Source organism: Petaurus breviceps, unplaced genomic scaffold (genome assembly GCF_028583685.1).
Source record: "Petaurus breviceps papuanus isolate PSGF00001 unplaced genomic scaffold, PetGlider_PUasm1.0 551, whole genome shotgun sequence".
Lineage (NCBI taxonomy): Eukaryota > Metazoa > Chordata > Mammalia > Diprotodontia > Petauridae > Petaurus > Petaurus breviceps.
In genome coordinates, this window is record NW_027186372.1 from 27401287 (window position 1) to 27427552 (window position 26266).

A 26266-nucleotide genomic window follows, 5' to 3' on the forward strand; every position below is an offset into this window, starting at 1 on the left:
AGAGAGAGAGAGAGAGAGAGAGAGAGAGAGAGAGAGAGAGAGAGAGACATGGCAGGTCTAAAGTAAAGAACTGCTGACTGCTGAAGTGGTCAGATGTTCCTGGAAAGGGGAAAGGAAGTCTGAGAAGCCTTAGGAATATTCACTGAAAATTCAGCAAACTGTTATAAAGCCCCTGCTGTATTGGGCAGAAGGATATACAATGATAAAAAGACATTTCCTGGCCTCCAGGAGCTCTCATTTTAGTAGGAGATACAATATATGAGATAAAACAAGGTTACATGAGTATAGAGAAAATTCCAATCCAACCCTACCATTCTTGTTATTTATCCTGCTTTCTAATCTCTGTGCTACCATCTTTATATTTATATCTCTTTCCCACACTTTCTATAAAAGCGTAGTAGAAGAGCAATGCATAGCTAAAGTGAGAGGACCTGAGTTCAAATGTGAGGCAGCTGGTAGGGCAGTGGGTAGAGAGTAGGGCTTCTGACCCTCAGACTCGGTTCTTTCTGACTCCAAGTCCTGACCTCTACCCATTATACCACTAGGTACTCTAACTCCAGATCCCCAGTGCTCTTTCTACTAAGTTATATCATAGCAAATGTTGCAAAAGACATACACATGAAGATGCTTAACTTCTCCCAAGCCCCTGTTTACTCATCTGTAAGGTGGGGATAATAACTGCACCTTCCCCACAGCATTGTTTTAAGGATCAAATGAGTTAACTTATATGAGGCACATTGCAAATCTTAAAGTGCAATCTAATTACTTATCATCATCATCATCCTCATCATCATTGTAAATATTTTCTACAATCTGCTACTTGCTACCTGTGTTACTTGGATAAGTTTCTGGACCTTTCAGCCCTTTGTTTCCTCATCAATAAAGTGAGAAGTCTTAAAGGAAAACTTTAATTCAGCAGAAAGTGCTTTGGACTTGAAGTGAGTAGACCAGGTTCAAATCCTAGTCTGGCTAATTTCTCTGGGTTTCCCTTTCTTCATATGGAGAATGAAGGGGTTTGGTCTGGATGAGTTCAAAGGCCCCTTCTAGCTCTCTGGCTATGTGTGATCTCACCATCACAAAATCCCCTTCCACTGCTAAATCCAGTGATCATCGACTACTGTTGCTAGAGGTCAGCTTCACATTCTGAAGGTTCCTCTGACAGAGGGATCATAGTCTTCTCATTTGATTGAACAATCAGACCATTTTTGTACACTCCCTTTTGGACACTGCAGCCACATCATTAGGTTCCAATCAACAGCCACCTTGATCTCTCCTTATCTAGCTGTCGACATTATAAGCTAAATGAGATTTCAGAGGCCCCTTTTAAAACCAAAGAAGCTTTTTATATTTATTTTTTTTTTATAAACTCCCTAGCAAACACCATTAGATTCTTGCACTGGCTTCTCTAACACATTCTCACTTATCCAAAGTTTTGGCATGGGTAACTGGGAATCATGCAGATTAGACTGCCAGACAAGATGTAGATCCAGGATTCCAGTTATGATGTTTAATTATGAGATGTTAAAGAAGCTTTCAAGTATAACTTTTATTACTCAATTTTATTGCAGCTTATTGCAAAGGCAGAGGCTCTTTTGAGGCTGCACGAATGATTGCCTCTCTCTCGATAAAGCCCAGAGCATGTCTTGGTACTTTACATAACCACTGGGTATAGCCTATATTCATTTTCTCCTCATCTCTTTGTTCCATTTGGCTCCAACTTCTGCCTTGGCTACATTAGGTTAGGAAAATGAACAGCAATTTAGCAAGCTTTTTTTTTCTTATTGCCATTCTTCATGGGAATATACATATTTTCCTCCAAACAGGAAGTCATGGGTATCAAGAATAATCTTTTCAAACAATAACATGGTAGTTTTTATTCTATCAGTACCACACACTGAAGAGTATTTGAGTTTCATTTGTTGTTTTTTTTTTAAGAATTTTTATATGTTCTTTATTCTTCTCCAACGGAATAAATGCCCCCTTTTAAAGAGGAGGGGGAAGCCCCAAACACTAAGGAGTTAGGGGAACATTTGGTAAGAATACCAAACATTACTACTCAAAAAATATTCATAAAGTGAATTATGAATGAGGCCTACGCAGAATCCCTGAACGGCATGAAAATCAATGTGATGTGTTTATTACAGGAGATTCTGACAACAGATAAGTTAATTCACTTAAAGGGGAGTGCTAAAATCCAGAAAGATTTCACTTTTTGACAAATCCTTTGGGGAACTAGAGCAAGAAATATATTACAATAATATTCATCAACTATGTATTAGAAATATGGAAAATGGGCTACTCATTGCTAATAGTTTTGCATAGAAAAAGCAGTCTGGAGATTCAGGTAATAAAATAGAATTTCAGAATTTTATAGCTGGAAGGGTTGTTAGAAAACATTTAGTCAAACACTCTCACTTTACATTACTATTATTATGTTTTTTTGCTTTTTGGAGTGGGGAAGGTAGGGCAATTGGGGTTAAGTGACTTTCCCAAGGGCACATGGCTAGTAAGTGTTAAGTGTCTGAGCCCAAATTTGAACTCAGGTCCTCCTGACTCCAGGGCCAGTGCTCTATTTACCAACCCACCTAGCCGCCCCATACCCTCACTTTATAAATGAGGAAATTGAGGCACACAAAAGTTGGTCAAGGTCACATGTCATAATTAGTTGCAATCTCAGTCTTGGAAGGACCTCAGCATCCATCAAATCCAATCTGTATCTGAAACAGAATCCTTCAACAATATCATCAACAATATCAACAAATCATCATTTGACTAGAAGACTTTCAGTGAGAGAAACCTATCACTCCTTAACACAGTCCATTCTATTTTGAGATAGCTTTAATTGTTAAGTAGTTTTTCATCTGACATTAAACCAAAATCTGTAATTTCTATGCCCTGCTCCTAGTTCTGAACTCTGGGTTCAAGCAAAATGCATTGAATCCCCCTTCCCCACAATAGCTCCAGAGGAGAAAGTGAGGGTGGTAACTTTGCATAGTCCTCCCTCACTTAAATCCAATTCACTTGCAAATCAAGGCATCACCTTCTTGATGTCATAGTAATCTTCAAGAATGAAGGACAAACAACAATGACAATATCAAATACTTGAAGACAAATGTAATGATTCCTAATGGCTTCACATAGAAAAGAGTCAGGAGTTACAAATGACAGCACATAAATGTAGAATGCAACAAGAGTAAAGAACTTTAGAAAACCACTTACTCTTTATAAATAGGGAAACTGAGGCCCATAAAAGTAGTTGAACAGATAATTAAAATGACCTTGAAGATCTCAGATCACCACAAACTTTGAAATAGTTAAAGGTCACCACAAAGGTTGGTCACAAGAACTCCAAGAAAAACACAACAGTTACAACAACACAAAGATTAGACCAAATGTATCATTTGAGCAATGATGGAGAGCAATGAAAAACTTGTAGTGACTTAAGTAGAATGTACAATATTTATTTTTCTTCTGTGGCCAAAAAATGAGTAACTGTGCTCCGTCTGGTCACGTTTCAAGGAAAGAAGGCAAATGAGGCTCAAGAAAAACTTCATTATTGCCCCAATTATCAAGGAAAATGAAATGTTCCTTTAATTTTTAAATGCTCTTGAATATAGGAAACAAAGAAAGAGATCGAAAGAGGCAAAAAGGAATCCTAAGCTTAGTCCCAGAAGGGATTGGGAGGGTCATCTAGTCCAACGCTCTCATTCGTCCACTGACCTAATAAGAAGTAGAGGTGGAATGATCTACCAAAATTACACATGTATTTGTGTGTATATAGGTATACATACTCACATATATACAACATGGTGTATATATACAAGCATATGTATATTCACACATAGTACACACAAGGCATGGACACATATATATATATGTATATGTACTGCAATAAAATACACAAACACGTAATATAACCTATATATTCATGCATGTGCATTGTGTTTATGTGTATGTGTGAGTGTACATATAGGAAGCACACAATGCTTTGAGTGAGCTACATGTGTACACATATGTATAACTGTATTATACAACATATTATACACATGTACATATATGATATACTGGGTATAGTTACATATGTGCATGCATATATTTGTTATGGGTATGTATTATACATATATGTGCATTTGAATGCATATTTATGTATATATATATATATATATTTATTTGGCAAAATTGGGATTGGAGCCCAAGTCCTATTTCCAAGTTGGGTTCTCTTTCCATTTGACTGGTTAGGAAGATGGAAGAATGTCACCTAGAACAGAAACCTCAGAAGTAAAGTACCACTGTACACTTGGAGTCAAGTAATAAGGTATGAGCGTCTTTCAGTAGAAGAAACAGGGACCAAGGCACCTTGAGGAAGAAGCAGATGTTTGCATTCCCAAGAAATAATACCTCATTCCTTCTGTGTTTGGGGGAGAGATCCTTCCATGATGGCCAGAGAAAGAAGAGACCATAGTAGGAGTTGGCAGCTCTCTGTTAAAGAATATCAAGGAAGTTCTCTGTCACCATACCCTCAACAACAAAGAGGTCTTCTGTCTAACTCGAATATGCATGCAGCCAGGGCATTATGGAGAACTTCCAAGACTTGTCAAACCTGATTGACAAAGTAGGCAACTTCTTGTGACTTCTATGGGCAGCCCTAATACTGCCAGGAGGACTCTACAAAGTATTGCTGAGGATTATGACAGCCTGTGTAGGAAATAAAAGAACATGCAAAGGAGCTCTTTAAGAGCAGGCTTATTTCTAATACGATGCTTCACTGTCGTTGCTCAAAGGCGAGGATTTAAAAAGAAAATTCTCATCTTCAGCATTTAAGCTAAACATATGGTTGGGAATATGGTGCTAGAGAGTGGTATTTGAATGTCTGGGCCATAGCTTAAAATACAAGAATGATGGTCTCTTGGTCAAGGAGGGAGTGCAACAAATTCAGGCAGATAAAAATGTAAATACCTGGAATTTAGCAACATTAAAAAGGATTCAAATTGATAAGGATGAGGAGAGGCTCGACGTAGATTTTACAGGAAGTAGCTCTAAGGTGAGAGGAAGAAAAGCAATAGACATGTGCAGTTAGTTCTCAACACATAAAGCACAAGGAAGGAGCCAGAGATAAAACCTAAGGCCTCAGATGTCTAAGGATAAGTTCATAGAATATGAGTATTAAGCAAGAAGGCTTAGAGATTTTAAGGCAAGGAGGTAAATTTGATCTCCTAGGCATCTCTGAGACTTAGTTGGATGAGACCCATGAATGGAATATAACTAGGGAAGTTATCTCTTTGTGAAAAGAAACAGGTTAGATAAAAGGGTGGTTGGTGATGAAGTGTGAAACCTGGTGGGGAAAGAGTATGGTAGAGAACATTTAGGACCCTGGGGAAGAAGGGACCATTCCATCTCCTAATTTGAGATAAAGAGAAAGAAAGCACAAAGGAAAACAGGTACCTTAGATTTTTGGAGAGCACATTTCCAAGAATTCAGAGCAAAGACAGGATTCAAAGACTTAAAATTCTCCAAAAGAAGCCACCCCAAAAGTAATGAGGAGCCCACAAGCTGTTAAAGCAGTTAGGGAAAACAAAAGGGAAGTTGTTTAAGGGAGACTATGTGGATGCACAAGTTACTCATTGACTGACCTGTGAAGGAGTGTACATCACAAGTAAGGAAATTTGATAAGACTTGAAAATTGAGCTTTTGCTGAAGCTACACAGAAAGTGACAATTTACGGTTATAGAGAAGACAGAAATACAACTAAAATTGCGATTTCACAGTTCTGTATCATTTTTCATTTAAAGTTCCCAATGAAAGTTGGCATTCGTTAATGCCCCAGTAGGATAAATGATTGCAATTCTAATAAGAAGAAAAACAATAATCAGTCTTTTTTAAAAAAAATATACTCATAAGGGATTTTCTCTAAGGAGTTTCATATATTTGCAAACATCCTATTAATCCCCACAGCAAGCCAGTGGGTTGTTTTCTTTTTTTTCCAAAAACAAAAGTTATTTTCTTTAAAAAGTATGTATTCTAAATTAGCTTGGTGACTGAATTCTCTTCACTGAGGGTGGCAGATGCTGACAAGCATGTGTAATAATGAATTCTAAAAGTCATTGCTCCCCCACAATCTGTGAGACCACAGGTAAGAAGTTTAATAATAAGGGATCCTCCAATAAAGTACCCATACTCAAATTCCCTGAAAGGAGACTTCAAGGTAAATTCTAGCTTAGCTTAATTATCTTTGTGGTATAGAGAAGAACCTTTATAAATGTAATTGTGACTCCATGCATTAACAGATTATGCTCCCAACTCACTTCCTGAAATAGAATGTGATGAAAACACATAGGTCCTGGAATGAAGGAAAATGATTCTCTTCTTTATTTTCTCTGGATCATGATTTTCTAAGTGGTATCATGTTTGCCAAAATTCTTCCAGTGTCTTTGTCTGGCTATGTTTCAAAGAGCAATGCAGCCTCCAAAGAAGTGAGACTGAGGATATAACCCAAACAGCCCTGGAGTGGAGCATGATGGAAAGGAGAAAGCTGCCAAATTTTACAGACAGGGAATTCTACAGGATAAATGGTATAAACGAGACACCATTTACCCCAATGGATGGTTCATCTTCTCCAGTGGAACCTTCACAATGTTAAAAGAAAGCTGAAGAACGTTCCAGCTCAGTTGGTGGTCTCTCTGTGTAGGACATTGAAGAAGAGTTTCACAAGATGGGCAGGCATAGATGGGTTGTATATGACCTGCCATCTCCATGTCCATCCTTTATTCTGAGAGATGCATGAGTAACCACATGGACCTATCTGGGAATATGAAGATATTGTGGTTATCCTTTACCTTAGTAAGAGCACAGAAAGTCTGTTTATTTCTGGCTGATTTCCTACCTTTTTATCTTTACCCCCTCTCTGGTTTTCAGTCTCATGCCAAAGGCCAACTTCAATGGATTTATTTCATGTCCAGGTTTGGTCAACATTTAGAAAGCTAATCGCAATCAAAAGCCAGAGCCTCTCCAGGCTGGCATCTGTTTCTACAGACCATAAACGAATTTACAAGATAAGGACCATAATTGAATTCATTAATTTATGACCTAATTTTAATTTTTCCTTTCTTAAATGGTTGGTTTATCATCACATATGTTGTTTTATTTAGAAAGAGATGCCCTGTTGTGGCAGTCATAGCTTTCTGGTTGTCCTTGGTCAGGAGATGGTCACAATACAATCTGCACCCTGCTGCTTTGCTCTTATGTCAGCTAGAAGCAAGTATAATCATTTATGCCCCCTCTGCACTCAATCTGTTACCACATCCTGCTGTTTTTTCTTCCACAACAACACAAAGGCCTTCTCCTTATACCCCATCCTCAGAGGCAAATAACCTGTCTAGCCTCAGACTCAAGATAAATGCCTACTATTTCTCACTAAGTTTCCTCCCTGCTCACCTCTCTCTCATCAAATCATTCTAAAATGACCTTTTTTCCACTGTTGTGATCACCAGACAACCTCCTCTGACTCTCTACTGGTATTCTTTTTCCTTTTCCGTCTAATTTCAGGTTTATCCTTTCCATTTGTTTAAAAGGTCAAGCATGAGCCAGGGCAAGTTACATCATCTGTCCCATATTCCTTTTTATCCTAATCTGCATCCTTCAATTCACTCCTCATTTAAACTTCCCACCCAAGGGTTCATATGGATTCTTAAACAGTCATGCCTTTGGAACCCAATACCTCTATTTAAATAAAACCTTGTAGGCTCTATGTTCAGGCAGCTATGCATTTACCAGCCTTCTTTCCCCTTATTTGACAAACGTAGGCATTATATAGGAGTCCCCACACTTTTCACATTCCCAGAAGGTGAGGTTTCTGCCAATACGTTACTTTTTCTGACAAGAACAACTATGCCTCTCACTAGATAACTATTTCCCTCTACTCAAGATCTCTCAAATCTCATCATCCTCAGAATTTTTCCTGCACATAAAGTATGTTCAATTTTATCATAACCTTTGACTCACCTCTAGTAAAATTCCCACCCTTATAAGAAATAATCTTTAAAAGTAGGTAGGAATATGGATTTCTTAGTTCCCATTCTGTTTTTGTTAAAGACCCACCCTGACCTTTAGACATACAACTGGGTCTGCAATTTTATCAATATATTTAACTCATCATGAGGAAACTATAATATTTGTAAAAAAACGTTTAGGCAATACCTGGCACATAGTAGGTGCTATATAAATGATATCATCATCATCACCATTATTATTAGTAGTAGTACTAATATAGTTTGGCAAATATTGAAGAACATATAGACTTACAAAGTTGCCTGAAATATTGTCAGGTTAAGTGACTTATCCAGGATCACAGAGGTAGTCTATGTCAGAGATGAGATCTGAACTCAGGTTTTACTGATTCCAAGTCCAGCCCTTTGTACACTATACCATGGTACTGTATGTATGTGTGTGTAATATGTATACTCATGTGTATATATATATACCCAAATGTGTATATTAATGAATATATATGAAATATGTTATACATGCACATACATATTAAACCATATATTTATGCACATAAATGATATATATGACATTTATAAATATGAGAAATACCAATATAAAATGAAAAATATGAGGAAAAAAACTATTCTTTTCTATTTTGCCCTTCTAAGATCAATTTTCCAAGGACAGAGATTTTGAATAGTTTTTGAAAAGTCTATAGACTTTTAAAATCAGAAGCAATTATAAGCATAATTTACTCTCATCTCCCTTCTGGGGTAAGAACTTCAATAACCATCTTGGCTAGTTGATGCCCGAGCTTTTATTGAAAACCTCTAGTTAACATGAGAAGCTCTTTCCAATGCTAGAAGGCTCTACTTGTTTAAGTTGAATCAAAACATGGCTCCCTATAACTTCTACCAATTACTCACAATTGTCTTCTGAAGCAAAATAAACAAAACCTCTTCCTTCTCCCATATGCCTTTAAATGCTTCAAAACCTATAGACTCTTCTGCTCTTCCTACTAAAGAAGTCTCCATTTCCAGTCTCTTCTTCCTGGGGGTTTCTCATTTTCATATAATTTAGAGCTAGAGATACCTCAGTCCTTTAAACAAATGCTCCAACAATATGGACTCCAGAGTATTTTCCTCCTCACCAATTATCCTCTGAACAGATGCATACACATGTGTATGTGTGTATATAAAAATATACATATATATATATATACATGTAGGTGTATACATATGTATATTTTAAATGTAACATCTAGAATTAAAGATAATTTTCCAGATCTCTGGTCTAACCAGGTAGTTTGGTATGGCGGAACATGTAGTGGTGTGGCATTGTGTAGATCTGTCTACTAGTCTCAATTCTAAGTAGTTGCATGACTTTGGGTACCTCACTTGCCCTCTCTGGCCCTCCTTTTTTTTTACCAGCCACACCCCTCAAAACTGAAATACATCTAGATGACTGTGAAGCCCCTTTCTTCTAAAATTACATGGATTCTAAGCTTGCTGTGTTTTGAACACTGTGCATTTAAAAGAGAGATAAGAATGATCCCATATCATAGTCACATAGAAGTTTAGAAAATACTTTCGAAATTTTAAGCACTCTATGTTGTTATTTTTGTTCTAACATTTCAGTTGTGTTTTCTACATTGGCAAAGATACAGGAGTGGTTTACCAATTCCTTCTCCAACTCATTTGAAAGATAAGCAAACCGAGAAAAGCAAGGTTAAGTGACTTGCCCAGGGTTACACAGCTATAAGTGTCTGAGGCCAGATTTGAACATAGAAAGATGAATTTTTATGACTTCAGGTGTGACATTCTATTCACTGTAACACCATTATGATATATTGTTTATAAATTTTTGAATATTGTATTTATTATAAATGATATACCCTATACTTTCATGTATAAGATCATAGAAGTATAGCTGTAAAGTGAGAAAGAATCACAGAAACCACCTAATGCACTTCCAGAATTTTACAAAGGAAGAAACTGAGACCCAGAAAATATGACATTTTAAGATAAGTTCATGCAGGCTGTTATGATGAAAATGGAATTTGAACTTCTATCCTTTGATTCCAGAGTCAGGGCTCTTTCCACATGTCCAATTGTTTTGATTCCTGCCGATGCTGTTATGGGCATTCACCAAATGGTAAATAATGATGACTGCAGTCATTTTCTCAGGTACAAGCTTCAGTTTCCCACAATGGTCACTTTCAAATTGTGAGTGCTATATGCTTTAAACCATCCACTGCCATCCTGACTCAAAGGGCTTCCTCTCATCTAGGTTTTGCCAGAGATTCCACAGCAACCCCATGGGATGATGCCTGCTCTAACTCTTGATGGGGCACACTGGTTTTCTTGGGGGTTATAGGCAAGCAGGAGAACCATGTGCACCATTTGGTTAGCCTTGCCACTATATATCTCTCCTGGGACTGATTTCACATTCCACACAAGGCACCCAGAAGAAAGCTATGGTTCCATGGGATGATTTCCCTAGGCTCCAAGGAATCTATTGCACCATTTTACATATCATTGACCCTTTTTCTTGATAATATTTCAGAAGAAACCTTTGGAAAACTGTAAGAAATGGTAAACTGGTGAAGTTAAAAGGATCAGTGAAACTTACATCATCTAGATAATTTCTTTTTTTATCAATAGTATTTTTTTCCAATTCATGTAATGATAATTTTCAACATTCATTTTAACAAGACTTTGAGTTTTAAATGTTTTCTCCCTTCCTCACACTCCTCCTCCATAGGATGGCAAGTAATCTAATATACTTTATATGTGTACAATCATGTAAACATATTTTCACATTATTCATGTTGTGAAAGAAGAATCAGAAAAAAATGGGAGAAGGCACAGAACTCCTAAAACAACAGAAAATTGTACAATAAGCATGCTTTGATCGGCATTCAGATTCCATAGTTCTTTCTCTAGATGTCAATAGCATTTTCCTTCATGAGTCTTTTGGAATTTTCTTGAATCATATTGCTGAGAAAAGCTAAGTCAATCATGGTTGATCACAGCATAATGTTGCTGTTACTGTGTACAATGTCTTCTGGTTCTGCTCACTTTACTCATGTAAGTTTTTTTTTCCAAGTTTTCCTGAAATCTGCCTGCTCATCATTTCTTTTTTAAAATTCATTTTATGTTTACTTTTAGTTTACAACATTCATTTCCACAAGATTTTGAGTTACCAATTTTCTCCCCATCCTTCCCCTACCCACCACCCCAAAACAGTGATCCCATTGAATACCCCATCCCCCAATCTTCTCTCTCCTATATCTTCCCTATCGCCTCTCTGAGTTTCTAGTGGTACAAGATGGATCCCCATAACCCAGTGCCTGTATATCTTATTTCCCAGTTGCATGTAAAAATGACAATAAATTTTTTTAATATTTGATTTTAAAACTATGAATTCCAGATTCTTTCACTTCTTCCTTCATCACCCACCCTTACTGGGAAGATAAACAATTCCATATAGGTTGTACATGTGTAGTTATGCCAAATATTTCCATAGTGGATACATTGTGAAACACTGACTATATTTCCCTCCATCATATCCTGCCCCCCACTTGTTCTATTTTCTACTTTGACCCTGCCCTTTTCAAAAGTGTGTGCTTATCACTACCCTTCCCCCCAATCTGCCCTCTCTTCTATCGTCCCCCCTCTTATCCCTTTCTCCCCTAGTTTCCTGTAGGGTAAGATACCCAATTTAGTCTGCACATTATTCCATCCTTAAACCAAATTCAATGAGAGTAACATTGACTCATTCCCTTTTGCCTTCCTGTTCTTCCCCTCCATTGTAACAGTTTTCCCTTGCTTCTTTTATGTGGGATAATTTACCCTATTCTGTTTCTCCCTATCTCCTCATTCCTCTCTCATCTCTTAATTTTATTTTTTAAATATCATACCTTCCTATTTAATTGATCCTGTGAACTCAGTCTATGTATACCTGTAGACACACACACACACACATATATACACACTCACATATATATTCATATGCACATATACCCTCCTATATAGACATATATATATATATATGTACACACACAAACACATATATAAATACATTTATATTCCCTTCAACTATCCTCATGCTGAGAAAAGTTTCATAAGTTAGAATTATTGGTTTTCCATGTAGGAATGTAAATAGTTCAACTCTGATAAGTTCCTTATGATTTCTTTTCCCTGTTTACCTTTTCATGCTTCTCTTGCTTCTTGTATTTGAATATCAAATTTTCTATTCAACTCTGGTTTTTTTTTTCAGCAAGAATGCTTGAAAGTCTTCTATTCCATTGAATGACCATATTTTCCCCTGAAACATGATATTCAGTTTTGCTGTTCAGGTAATCCTTGGTTTTAATCCTAGCTCCTTTGACCTCTGGAATATCATATTCCAAGCTCTTTGATGCTTTAATATAGAAGCTCCTAGATCTTATGTTATCCTAATTGTATTTCTACAATATTCAAATTGTTTCATCTTGGCTACTTGTAATATTTTCTCCTTTATCTGGGAACTCTGGAACTTGGCTATAATATTCCTAGGAGTTTTCTTTTTGGTATATTTTTCAAGAGGAGATCAGTGAATTCTTTCAATTTCTATTGTGCCCTCTGGTTCTAAAATGTCAGGGCAATTTTCCTTGAAAACATCTTGAAGGATGATTTCTAGGTTCCTTTTTTGATCATGGCTTTCAGGTAGTCCAATAATTTTTAAATTAACTCTCCTGGATCTATTTTCCAGGTCAGTGGTTTTTTCAATGAAATATTTCAAATTACTTTCTATTTTTTCATTTGTTTGGATCTGTTTAATAGTATCTTGATTTTTCATAAAGTCGTTAGCTTCCATTTACTCCAATCTAATTCTAAAGGAATTATTCTCTTCAGTGAGCTTTTGAAATTCTTTTTCCATCTGGCAAATTCAGCTTTTTAAGGCATTCTCCTCATTGGCTTTTTGGGCCTCTTTTGCCATTTGAGTTAGTCTATTTTTAAGGTATCATTTTCTTCAGTCAGGTTATTAGCTTGCTTTTCATGATTTTCTTACATCATTCTCATTTTTCTTCCTAATTTTTTCTCCACTTCTCTTACTTGGTTTTCAAAATCCTTCTTGAGCTTCTCCATGACCTGTAACCAATTCATATTTTTCTTGGAAGCTTTTGGTGCAGGAGTTCTGACTTCATTGCCTTCCTCCCATTCCATGCTTTGTTCTGTTTTTTCCCCAAAAAAGGAATCTAAGTTTTCATTGCTGTGCTTCCTTTGCTTGCTTATGTTGCCACTCAATTATTTGAATTTTGAGCACTTTTCCACAGTAGAACTCTGCTTCCAGAGAGGAGAGCTTTGTCCCAAATCGCTGGGGTTTTCACAGATGTCAGAGCTATTAGTTGGATGCCCTGTCTACAGCCCCCACAAGCTCTGGCTCACTGGTCACACACCTTAAGACCTCCATTCAAGACAGGGATCCAGATCCAAGTAGGTTAAAATAAGAGTGATTACCCTCTGAATGTTCACTTGGTCCCCTTGTGGTCTGCAGGCCCGGAGCTCTGAAACAGCTATGTGGAGGTGGCTGCATGCCTGCAGCACTCCCACCACTTCTCACCTTCTTGCCCTGGGGGTAGGGGCCAGACCACGCTCTTGGTCCCCCAGTTCCAACAGAGTTCCACACTGTCCTTTTACTTTGTCTTTGGCATTTATGGGTTGATAATTCTGCTGGTGATCCACTCTTCAAAAGTCCTCGTAAGCCACTGCTGGTTGGGGCCACCCTGAGGCTAAAACCACAGGCTCACTCAGGGCTGGGCTCAGCTCCCAGAATGCTGCAATGGACCCTTCCTGTAGACCTGCCGGGCTGCCTTCAGGTGGAGATTTGTTTCTGTCACTTTGTGGGTTCTGTCCTGTTCACTATTTCTTATAGCAAAATACTATGCCACTACATTCACATATCACAACTTGTTCGGCCATTCCCCAATTGATAGGCATCCCCTTAATTTCTAATTCTTTGCCAACACAAAAAGAGCTGCTATAAATATATTTGTATATGTGAGCTCTTTGCCATTTTTTTATGATCTCTTTGGGATACAGACCTAGCAGTGCTAGTGCTGAATCAAAGCATATTCACCATTTTATAAACCTTTAGGTATAGTTCCATATTGATCTCCAGAATGTTTGGATCAGTTTACAATTCTACCTACAATACCTTAGTGTTCTAATTTTTCCACATCTTCTATATTAATCATTTTCCCTTTTTCTCATGTTAGCCAATCTGATAGGTATGAAGTGGTACCTCAGAGTTGTTTTAATTTGCATTTCTCTAATCAATAATGATTTAGAGCATTTTATTTGATTATAGATAGCTTTAATTTCTTCATCGGAAAACTGAAAACATATTCTTTGACCATTTTTCAATTGGGGAATGACTTATATTCTTATAAATTTGATGCAGTTCTCTGTATACTTTAGTAACAAGGCCTTTTTCAGAAACACTGATTGTAAACCAGTTTTCTGCTTTGCTTCTAATCTTGGTTGCATTGGTTTTATTTGTTCAAAAGCTTTTTAATTTAATGTAATCCAAATTATCCATTTTGCCTAACATAATATTCTCTCTCTCTTTGTTCTAACCAGTAAATTGTACTTTGCTGTCCTAAATTCTTTATAGTATCACCCTTTATGTCTAAATCTTTTACCCATTTTAACCGTATCTTGGTACAGGGTGTAAGATATTAGTCATTGTCTAGTTTCTGCCATACTATTTTCTAGTTTTCCCATCAGTTTTCATCAAATAGTGAGTTTATATCCCAGAAACCATAGTCTTTGGCTTATTAAACACTAGACTACTATAATAATTTGCTACTGTGTTTTGCGTACTTAATCTATTCTGACAATCTACCACTCTATTTCTCAGCCAGTACCAAGTGGCTTTGATGATTGCTACTTTGTAATATAGTTTTAGATCTCACACAGCTAGGTCACCTTTTCATCCTTTGCATTTTTTTCATTAATTGCCTTGATATTCTTGGCCTTTTGTTCTTCCAGATTGAATTTGTTATTATTTTTTCTAGCTCAATAAACTAATATTTTGGTATTTTGGTTGGTATGGAACTGAATGAGTAAATTAATTTAGGTAAAATTGTCATTTTTATTATATTATCTTGGCCTACCCATGAGCAATTATTATTTTCACAGTTGTTTAGATTTGACCTTATTTGTGTGAAAAGCGTTTTTTTTTTTTTATTTTATTCATATAGTTCTTGGCTTGTCTTGCCAGGTAAACTCCCTAATATTTTATATTATCAACAGTTATTTTAAATGGAATTTCTCTTTCTATCTCTTGCTGCTGGACTTTTGTTTTTTGGTAATATAGAGAAATGCTGATGATTTATGTAGGTTAATTTTATATCTTGCAGCTTTGCTAAAGTTGTTAATTTTTTCAAGTAGTTTTGTTGTTTATTTTCTAGGATCATAGGCTCTGCAGAGTACTAGTTTTATTTCCTTATTGCCTATTCTAATTCCTTCAAGTTCCTTTTCCTCTCATTGCTAAAGCTAACATTTCTAGCATAATTTTGAATAATAGCAGTGATAATGGGCATCCTCAGTTCACGCTTGATTTTTTGGGAAAGCTTCTTGCTCATCCCCATTAGAGGTAATGTTTGTTCATGGTTTTAGATAGACACTACTTATCATTTTAAGGAAAGTTCCATTTATTTCTATTTCTCCAGTGTTTTTAATAGGAATGGTTGCTCTATTTTGTCAAAAGCTTCTTCTGCATCAACTGAGATAATCATATGATTTCTTCTTGTTTTTTATTGACATGGGCAATTATGCTAATAGTTTTCCTAATATTGAACCAGTCCTGCATTCCTGATATAAATTCTACCTGGTCATAGTGTATTAACCTCATGATAAATTGCTGTAACTTTTTTGCAAAAGTTTTACTTAAAATTTTGCACATTATTTATGAGGGAATCTGGTCTATAATTTTCTTTCTCTGTTTTAGATCTTCCTGGTTTAGGTATAAGCAACACATTTTTATCATAAAAGGAATTTGATAGAATTCCCTCCTTGCTTATTTTGGGAAATGGTGTGTATAGTACTGGAATTAATCGTTCTTTAAATGTTTAGTAGAATTGACTTGTAAATCCATGTGACCCTGCAAAATTATTCTTAGTGAGTTCATTGATGACTTGTTCGATTTCTTTTTTTTTTAATGAGGTTAATTATTTTATTTCCTCTTCTGTTAATTTGGGAAACTTACATTTTTATAACCATTCATTTCACTTTGTCATACAATTGGACATGATAGCTCCTAATTATTGTTTTAATTTCCTCTTAATTTGGTGGTAAATTCAATCATTTCATTTTTGATATTGGTAATTTCTTTTTATTTTAATCAAACCAATGAAAGGTTTATTTATTTTATTGATTTTCACATAAAACCAGCTCTCAGTTTTATTTATTCATTCAATAACTTTCTTGTTTTAAATTTTATTAATCTCTCCTTTGATTTGTCAGAATTTCTAATTTGGTACTGAACTGAAGATGTTTAATTTATTCTTTTTCCAGATTTTTAATTGCATACTCAATTTGTTGATCTGGTCTTTCTCTATTTTATTCACATAAGCAATTAGAGATACAAAGTTTCCCCCTAAGAACTGTTTTGGCTGCATCCCATGAATTTTGATGTTTTCCTCATTATTGTTGTTCTTTTTGATGAAATTATTGTTTTTTTTCTATGATTTGTTGCTTGACCCACTCATTCTTTAGGATTAGATTATTTCATTTCCAATTAATTTTTAATCTATCTTTCCATGGACCTTCATTACACATAATTTTTATTGCATCATGATCTGAAAAGAATGTTGTTATTGTTTTTTTTTTCCACATTTGATCATGAGGTTTCTATGCCCTGGCTCATGGTGAATTTTTGTGTAGGTGCCATGTACCACTGAGGACAAGGTATATTCCTTTCTATTCCCATCCAATTTTCTCCTGAGTTCTATCATATCACTTTTTAAAAATTTTATTCACTTTCTTATCTTCCTTCTTGGTTATTTTGTGGTTGAATCTATCTAGTTCTGAAAGGGGGATTTTGAGGTCCCCCACTAGTACAGTTTTGCTGTCTATTTCTGCCTGTAACTCAATAAACTTCTCCTCTAAGAATTTTGGTGCTGTACCACTTGGTACATATATGTTTATTATTGATATTACTTTATTGTCTATGGTACCTTTTAGAAAGATGTAGTTTCTTTACTTGTCTCTTAATTAGACCTATTTTTTGTCTGAGATTGGAATTGCTACCCTGCTTTTATTTTTTTAACTTCAGTTGAAGGAAAATAGATTCTACTCCAGCCTTTTACATTTCCTCTTTTTGAATCTCTCTGCTTCAAATGTGTTTCTTGTAGACAACATATTATGGAATTCTGTTTTTGTTTTTATGATACTCTGCTATTCCTTCCATTTAATAGGATAGTTCATCCCATTCACTTGCACAGTTATGACTGCACACTGGATTTCCCTCCTTCCTACCCCTCTCCCCTTATACTTTTCTCTCTCTTTTCACCCTGTCCCTTTTTTACCAGTGTTTGACTTCTGACCACAGCCTCCCCAAATGTGCCCCTCTTTTCTATAAACCCCCAACATTTTCATTCTCCTTTCCTCTTCTACTTCTCTATAGTGTAAGATAAATTTCTATATCCAACAGATTGTGTATGTTGCTCCCTCTTTGCGCCAAATTTGATGAAAATAATGCTCAACCCCTCCCTTCCGTCCCTCTACTATAAAAGATTTTTCAACCTTTTGGTGCGATATAATTCACTCCATTCTGCCACCTCCTTTCCTCTTCTCCAGATACAATCCTTTTAACTACCATAATAGAGATACAGTTCTTAAGAGTCACAATTATTGTATTCTCATGTAGGGATGTGAACTGTTTAATCTTATTAAATAAAATGTTGCTGTTGCTTTCTTCCTCTTTATCTTTTTATGCTTCATCTGAGTTGTGTATTTGAATATCAAATGTTGTGTTCAGCTCTGGTCTTTTCAGAAGAAAAGTTTGAAAGTCCCTATTTCATTGATTATCCATCTTTTCCCCTGAAAGATTATGCTGTTTTCCTGGGTAGTTGATTCTTGGTTGAAATCAAATCTCTTTTGCCCTTCAGAATAATTTATTCCAAGCCCTCTGATCATTAATGTGTAGAAGCTACTAAATCCTGTTCAATCCTGACTGAGGCTACTTGATACTTGAATTATTTCTTTCTGGATGGTTGCAGTATTTTCTCCTTGACCTGATAATTCTGGAATCTGGGTACAATATTCCTTGGGGTTTTCATTTGGGATCTTTTTCAGGAGGTGATCAGTGGATTGTTTTAGTGACTATTTTACCCTCTGTTTTTAGGATACCAGGACAGTTTTCCTTAATAATTTTTTGAAAGGTGCTGTCCAACTCTTTTTTTTTTTTTTTGGCTTTCAGGTAGTCTGATAATTCTTAAGTTTTCTCTTCCACATCTATTTTCAGGTCAGTTGTTTTTCCAATGTGTATTTTAAACTTTCTTTTATGTTTTCCTTATTTTATTTTGATTTATTCTTGATATCTCATGGAGTCATTAGCTTCTACTTGCCCAATCTAATTTTTAAGGAATTGTTTTCTTCAGTTAGTTTTTGTACCTCTTTCCATCTGATCAATTTTACTTTTAAAGGGAATGTTTTCTTCAGTGGATTTTTTCTCCAGTTGGTCAAGTCTATGTTTTAAGGAGGTGTTTTCTTCAGTATATTTTTGTGCTTCCTTTTCCAAGCTGTAGACTCTTTTTTTTCATAATTGTCTTACATAACTCTCACTTCTTTTCCTGATTTTCCTCTTACCTCTCTTATTTGATTTTTTAAATTCTTTTTGAGCTCTTCCAAGAAGACTTTTTGGGCTTCAGAACAATTCATATTCCCCTTTGAGTCTTCATATGAAGGCATTTTGATGCCATTGTCCTCTTCTGCATTTGTGTTTTGATCTTCCCTGTTGCCAAAGTGGTTTTCTATGGTCAATGCTCTTTTTTGTTTTTTGCTCATTTTGTTTTGGAATTAAGTTTTGCCTCTGGGATACAGGGGACACTCTCCCAAGCTTCTTGGGAGTCTAGTGGCCAGGAGCCTGGTTATGGGTTTTCTGCACCAGGGCCTGTGGGGTGCCAGCCTGCCCACTGAGCCAGGGTGGCCTGGCCTAGTCATGCCTGTTGTGTACCTTGGGTTCCAGGGTTACCAGTTCTCCTGTTCTGCTAGGACTAGAGGCCTCACATCTGGTCTTCAGTGTCAATAACCTGCTGAGTCAGAACTGTGGGGCCTTGATTGCTGATTTGTGCTCTGGCTAAGAGCATCCCACTGGTTTGTCTGAACACCACCTGCACTGAGCAGCACTCCTCTTTTATCCAAGTGAGATGGACCTTTGCTGAAGTCCTTCTAAGTTATCTTGGGCTAAAAATTGCTTCACTCCATATTAATGTGGATTCTGGTACTCCAGAATTCTTTTAGGCTCTTGATTTAATGTTGTTTCTGAGGGAAACTGGGGAGAGCTCAGGCAACTTCCTGGCTTCTCTCCCTCATCTTTGCTCCTCCTCTATCTGGACTGGATGATTTCTAAAGTGCCTTTGGGTTTTAGATACTATCTGAACTTTTGGAGTGTTAATTAGCTGCTTCCTTGGTTGATTATTCTAACTGCTTGAGGCTTCACTTTCCTTATCTATAGAGCAGGCACCAAGAAATAATGTTTTTTATTGATTTATTGCAAGGTAGCATGGTATAGTGGATAGGGAGATGGCCTCAAACCCAGAACTTATTTTCAAATCATTCTTCTTAAATATGTTTTAATGTCTTCCCTCTGAGATTATCTCCAATTCATACTGTATTTATCTTATATGTACATCATGGTTTTCATGTTTTCTCCCCCATCACTTTGAGCTCCTTGACATTAGGAACAGGTTTTGTTTTGTTTTATTTTTTGGCCATACTTTATACCCTTAATGCTTTGCATGATACCTGATATATAGTCAATATTTAATAAATGCTTCCTGATTGACTTTTTGACATACAGACTGTGTGATCCTAGACAGGCTAAATGATTTAATCTCTCAATTCTCTAGCTAACTCTCCAAGTTTCAGAAAAAGTACCTACCTGAGAGTTCCTTATATTAAGGAAATCATAGATCCAGTCCCTATTCTTTATCAAGCAACATATAAATGATAGTATAGGAAGTATAAAACTGATAAAAATATTTAAATAGCTTGATCAAATATTATAGATATTATGTAATGTTTCTTTGCTTTTTCAACCTTTTTAGGGCTTCCTATATTCTTCTCAGTTATGTAAGACAGGCATCTGATGAACCAGAATATGTGATTTTCAAAGCCCATCACACCTTGGAGTCTCATGGCAAAATATTAATGTTTGCCCAGGAAGTCAGTTCTGGGATTATTCAATATAGACAATTGAAGGATGAGTTGTCAAAGCTAGGGCATGCCAAAGTTGGGTTACAAACCTAGATCTCTTCTGGCTTCAGGTACATCATTTTTTCCCACTCTATCACACTGTTACTACCAAATTGATGATGGGTGATAAGGATGGCATTAGGCTTGGATCTGTACATATAGACTACTCTGGAACAGGCAATATTCATATTGTAGAAAGTAGGTTCACCAAAGTTTTCTTACTTAGGGAAAAATTGGTCAGGGAAATGAGGAGTGAATATATCAGACAGACAAAGTAAAGAAGCAAGGCAACCAACACACCAAAATAGGCTTTTGTGAAACAATCATCTGTAGGCCAGATTGCCCTTGACCAAGATTCTTTATTCAAGTAGTTCTGATTTCCATTGTTGGGCCAACCCCAGATGTAACCTTATGATCTTAAGGGGTTGTTCCAAGTTTTAGTTGTTCTAGGCTTACCAGTGCCTTTGAGTAAAAGTCATACTTTTGACCAAATGGGAAAGATAGAGGACTTTGCTCCTGACATGGAAGTTCCAATTGCACTAAGTATGACAACTTAGGTCCTACTTTGAATCATTTTGTTTTGTTCTTTGACTGAACTTGTGATTTCATTAGCATAGAGACCTCTGATGAGAGAAATCCCTCTACCAAAACAGATCAGATAAAGACTATAAGTAGCTTATAGTCTTAGCCATTTAGAGGTACTTGGAGGTTAAATATTTATACAAGGTCACAAAGCTAGTATGTATCATGGGTGTTACTTGAACTTTGAAATTTCTGCTTCTGAGCTGGCCTCTTTATCCAACATGTCATGCTTTCTCTTGTGCTATCTAGAATGATAGAGAGGCAGAAAGGGGAACTATTCACTAGGTAGCTAGAGGAAAATATCTGCAACTAGTTGTTCAGTTTTGAAGGATGAAATGAAAGATTTTTACAAATGAACTGCACATCAAAGGTCATGGATTTAGAGTAGGGAAAGACCATCTAGTCTAAATATTTCCCCTCCCCTTCATTTTATGGAAGAGGACAACTGACGTTGAGAGATGGTGCCATACCCAGAGTCATGAAGCTGGTGAGTGGATTTGAACTGATGTCTTCCTGGTAGCAAGTCAAAAGGTATCTACCAAACCATCTACTGACCAGGGAATTTTTATGGACTGCATATACTTTGGGTCAGAGTTATGATAAGCAATTGCACAAAGATGGAGATGAAGTTGAGGTGGGATATTGCATTAATCTTGTATTAATTCCAAAATACTCTTCAGTGCTTACTTCTTTGAATAACTATGCGGGTCAATCATTTTTTTTTCATTCACTTTTATATAAAGGAGAAGCAGTCTCTTCATAAGATAGTTAATTCTGGAAGGAAAGAGACCTTAGGGAAAATTTTGTCTACCATCTTCATTTTAAAGCTAAGGATGATTAGATGTAGAAGGAAAGTGACTTAACGAAGATCATATGAGGAACAATTGACAAAGATAGTATTCAGATCCAAGTCTACTTGGATATTGACTCCATATCCAGGCCTCTTTCTACTGCATTCAGGTATGAATTCTTGTTCAACAGTATTGAATTACAAGTGTCATTATAAGTAATATCATCAGGAGGCTGTGGTGAATTGGAGGCATTGTAATGGACTTGGGGCAGAAAGTCTTATCAAGGGTGCACAAAAACCAGTTCCAATAGGAGAATTGATTGTTAAACTTTCAGTGTTAGCATTTAGGCCTCAGAAATCAGCAGATGTTACAAATCAGGGCTTAATTTATTGTTTTGTTGATTAACTAGCTTTAAGAAAGTGATGGAGAAAATGTTAATAATGGCAGATAAAATTTTAAAGTGTGTCATGCATACTGCCCCCCCCCCAGCTGATTGTTAAATATTTACCAGCATTCACCTGCTATCTTGCTCATGCTAGGCAGTGATGGAGTGAAGCCACCAAGGGAACCATCAGCCCACAAAATGCGCACCACGGCAAAGACAAAGCTTCTGAGATTTTTTCCACTCCCATCACACTCCTCCAACTCTATACTTTTCTTTAGTGATTTATTTTCTCCTTGACAGCAGCCCCTGATGTTAATTTTATCTTTATCCATAGGGAAGGCCCTGATTATGTGAGTATGTCTCCTAAAATTAATTGCAATCACACTTAGGTATACGTGCTCTCTGATTCCCCTGACCACTGTACATATGGGGATAGGCATCAGATATGCAACTTTGTGTTGCTTCTTCTTGGTTGGAGTTCATACTCTTTTTCTATTTATTTTTTAATGATAATTTTCATTGCTGTCATTCAAGGCCTCTGATTTACAGTGACAAACATGCTGTTCTATTTAATCTAATCTCCAGGATTACATGAAAAGATTCATCACCTCATCAGGGTAAGTTAGGATTTAAGCACATACAGACACAAACAGACACTTGCACAACACACACACACACACACACACACACACACACACACTACACACACACTTCACTCATATAAAAATAATCAAGTATGTACCAAGTTCCAAGGGGCCTTTCTAGGATTCTGAAGCATAAAGTGAAATCCTATGGAGGGGAACTATGATGGCAATAAAACCCCAGAAATATATACTCATAAAGGCAGAGCTTTGCAAAGCAAATAACAAATAAAAGTGGAAATATTCTTTCCCAGAATCCTGAATCACCCTGACAGCTACAATATGTGTGAAACCTCAAGTACCTGTAAAAACTCAGCCAGCTTTTAACTGAAGACAGACTTGCTAAGGGTTGCATGTCCCCCTTTATTTTCCCTCTCCTCCATTCAAGTGCTTCTCTGAGGCCTCATTATGGGGTAAAAATGGTCCTAGGGTTTGGCAGTCTCATTCAGCAGAGCAAATACTCCAGTACGTCCTCACAATATATGAGGGCTTTGGTGTGGACCCACTGACAGATTTTGTCTATTGCTAGGACCATTTTATCCAAATGCTAAAAGATTCAGAATCAAAAGCCAAACACTAGAGGATGGTTTTGGTTTTGGTGTCTGGAATTTTATTTTATTTTTAATTTTCTGTTCAGTTTGCTTTGGTTTTGGTTACAGTGACTCATGAAATTATTGACTCAGACATGATGAGGTTATAATCTACATCAGTAAAGGAAATTGTTGCTGTTCAGTCGTTTCAGTCACATCCAACTCTTCTAAGCACATTTTTGGGGTTTTCTTGGCAGAGATATTAGAGTGGTTTGCCATTTCCTTCGCCAGCTCATTTAATAGATGAGGAACTGAGACAAACTGGGTTAAGTGACTTGCCCATGGCCACACAGCCAGTAGGTGTCTGAGACTGGATTTGAGTTCAATAAAGGGAAATACCCACCCTGAAAATAAAATTGTAGATACAGTGAAATAAATCATATCTCTGGTAATTTATAGCAACATATAAGATCTTTCAAATAAGCCTCAATACTAGGACTTATTAACATTTTCCTTGACAATTTAAAAGGAGAGATGATTGTCTAATGGAGTACTAATCTCTTTTCTTCTGTTCTATTTTGTACCAGACATGAGCTCACTCACATAGGGAACTCCTAGTCAGGAAACTCCCTCTTTAATCAATGCAGACTGGCAAGTTGGATATAATATAGAATCTAAAGAAGTCCTCTGTAGTACTAAGTGGTTAAATAACTTGACTGACATCACATAGCTGTTTGTCAGTCAGGAGTAGGGCACAGCTTGTTCTGACTGAGACCATCCTATAGCACTGTCAGCTTTGAGCCTGCCGGCTTGATGACTGGGAAAATAATGATGCCCTGGATGGTAATAGAAAAGTTGGGAAGAAGAAAAGGATTGGAGGGAAAGCTAATATGCTCTCTTTTGGACAGGTTGAGTTTGAGATGTCTACAGGATATCCAGTTTGAGACATCTAAGAAATAAAGGGGGAAGACAGACAAGAGGTGGAGAGAGGTTAGATCTGAGAATCATCACCATAAAAGGGGCGGTCACCTTCTGCTTTCTGCCACTGCTTTGATCATGGTCTTATGTGTCTTCTGTCCCTAGCTTATCCTGTGCTAAGCTTCCTTTTCTCATTTCCTGTCCCTTGATTTTTCCTATAGCTTCTTCTCAGGCTTCTAGTTCCTCAAGTCAGTCCTTCCTCATAATATAAAACACAACAAATCACCTTTCTGTCAGATATGACTCCAAGTCCATTTATTTAACCTGCCCTTAATCTCCAAACTATTTGATTTATGGGTTCTCATGGTTACAACCTTTAAAATTCTCTAAACAGTTACATTCAAATAAGTTGATGAAATACAATGTCCCTAATATTTCAGTCATCGTTCTACCTTCAAATAGGTCGTCTTAGCATACCCCTCTAAGGGAAAGTACAGTGCCTGACCTGGCATATACTAGGTATTTAATCAATGTTTATTGACTAATTGACTGCCATGACTATGGGCAGTTAGGTGGCACAATAAATGGAGTGCCAGGCCTAGAGACAGGATCATCTTCCAGAGTTCAAATATGCTTTAGATGCTTACTTGCTGGGTGACCCTGGGCAAGTCACTTCACCCTGTTTGCCTCAGTTTTATCATATAGAAAATGACCTGGACACAGAAACGGCAAACCCCTCCGGTGTTTTTACCAAGAAAAACACAAAAGGGGTCACAAAGGGTCAGACATGCCTGAAACAATTAAACAACAAAATTGACTATCCTATCTTCAGAACAATTCATGTCTCTCCTCAATATTCTATATGTAAAGCCATGTTTCTCTCCAAATTAATTTTCATCAGTTTTCCTTAAACATTTTTAATCTGTCCCTTTCAGCAATCAAACAGCTCACATACCAAAAGCATAGTACTTTAAACTGGCATTTATTGACTTAGCCAATAAAATCATAACATCATCATCATCATCATCATCATCATCATCATCATCCATAGCAACAGTATTTGTATAATACTTTAAGGTTTTCAAAATGCTTTACACGTGTTAGGAGGCAGCTAGGTGTCTCAGTGAATAGAGTGCCTGGCCTGAAATAAGGAAAAACTGATTTCAAATCATGGCTCAGACACTTACTAATTATGTCACCCTGGGCAAATCATTTAACTCCATTTGCCTTAATACACTGGAGAAGAAAATGAGCCATTTCGGGATCTTTGTGAAGAAACCCCCAGAGACAATATTGTTGTTCTGTGGTCCACAAGGTCATGAACAGTCAGACATAAGTGATCGACTGAACAAAACCATTACATGTGTTATCTCATTTAATCATAACAACAAGGCTATGATGTGTTATTTTTTTTTATTATTATCTCTATTTTATAGATGAAGCAACTGAGGACGAGAGAGGTAAAGCACCTCCCCCAGGGTCATACAACTAAGTCTCTGAGTTGTAATGTCAATTCAGGTCTTCCTAAGTCCAAGTCTATCTATTGGGCTACCTAGCTGACTTATGTGTTTTCCTATTGGTCTCAGAAAACAGAAAGCTGTTGGAGATATCTTTCCCCATTCACATACACATTAAAAGAAGCTTGAATATTTTGACAAAGTACCTTCTTGGGAAATGATACATAAGTAGGATATACTTTGCTCAATGAAAGTAATGACTTATTACCCCAAATCCTCACTTACATTTTTGGGAGGCAACATGGTATAGTGGATTGAGTACTGGGATTAGAGTCAGAAGATCTGGATTTAAATCTTATCTCATGTACTTGGTAGCTGGTTATAGACAAGTTGTGAAATCTTGGTGTGGAACTTTAGTGACCCCCTTCAATAAAATGATGATAATAATAATCATGCTGCCTACTTCACAGGGTTGTAAAGAACCATTTAGTAGCAATGTGACCTTGGGAAAG

General features: G+C 36.6%; 1 long non-coding RNA gene across 2 annotated transcripts in view; it reads left to right on the top strand.

Annotated features, from left to right (window-relative positions):
• LOC138172556 (uncharacterized) overlaps positions 1-26266 on the top strand; it is a 50303-nt gene that overhangs the window by 14645 nt on the left and 9392 nt on the right. Inside the window, exon 2 of one of the 2 annotated variants that reach the window (XR_011171152.1) lies at positions 12265-12343. The exons of the other annotated variant lie outside the window; for it this stretch is intronic. This is a non-coding gene — a long non-coding RNA (uncharacterized lncRNA). The remainder of the gene's footprint in view (positions 1-12264; positions 12344-26266) is intronic. 2 annotated transcript variants of the gene reach the window in all.